Here is a 332-nt window from a genome sequence, read left to right on the forward strand (position 1 = left end):
GACTCTGGGGGTTCTGTAGGAAAAGCAAACGGGTTTCCCACAGCCCAGTTCCCGCACAGGAGCAGCCGGCGACTGCTCCAAACCGCGATGCCATCCCGGCAAGGCGCTGCCTACGACACTGCCAGGGAGCACAACCCGCACACGTAGCGCCAGGTCCTGATCCCCCGCTGCAAAAGACCCCTCAGGACACCACCTCAGTGAACGCCACAGTGCTGCAGCGTGGAGGCACTCAGGGCTCAGGGAACACGAGGTGTGCAGGGAGGGAGGCGCTGCTCAACCCCAGCTCATAAACTATTAAGGACAGAAGCATTTCCTGCTGGAATAGGCCAGAG

General features: G+C 61.1%; 1 protein-coding gene across 1 annotated transcript in view; it reads right to left on the reverse strand.

Moving 5' to 3' along the window:
• Nucleotides 1-332, reverse strand: part of INCENP (inner centromere protein antigens 135/155kDa) — a gene marked incomplete at its 5' end in the record, with an annotated part of 11,336 nt that overhangs the window by 6,714 nt on the left and 4,290 nt on the right. The gene's annotated exons all lie outside the window — the stretch shown is intronic.

The sequence above is a fragment of the Buceros rhinoceros genome, unplaced genomic scaffold, assembly GCF_000710305.1.
Source record: "Buceros rhinoceros silvestris isolate BGI_N320 unplaced genomic scaffold, ASM71030v1 scaffold28789, whole genome shotgun sequence".
Taxonomy (NCBI): domain Eukaryota; kingdom Metazoa; phylum Chordata; class Aves; order Bucerotiformes; family Bucerotidae; genus Buceros; species Buceros rhinoceros.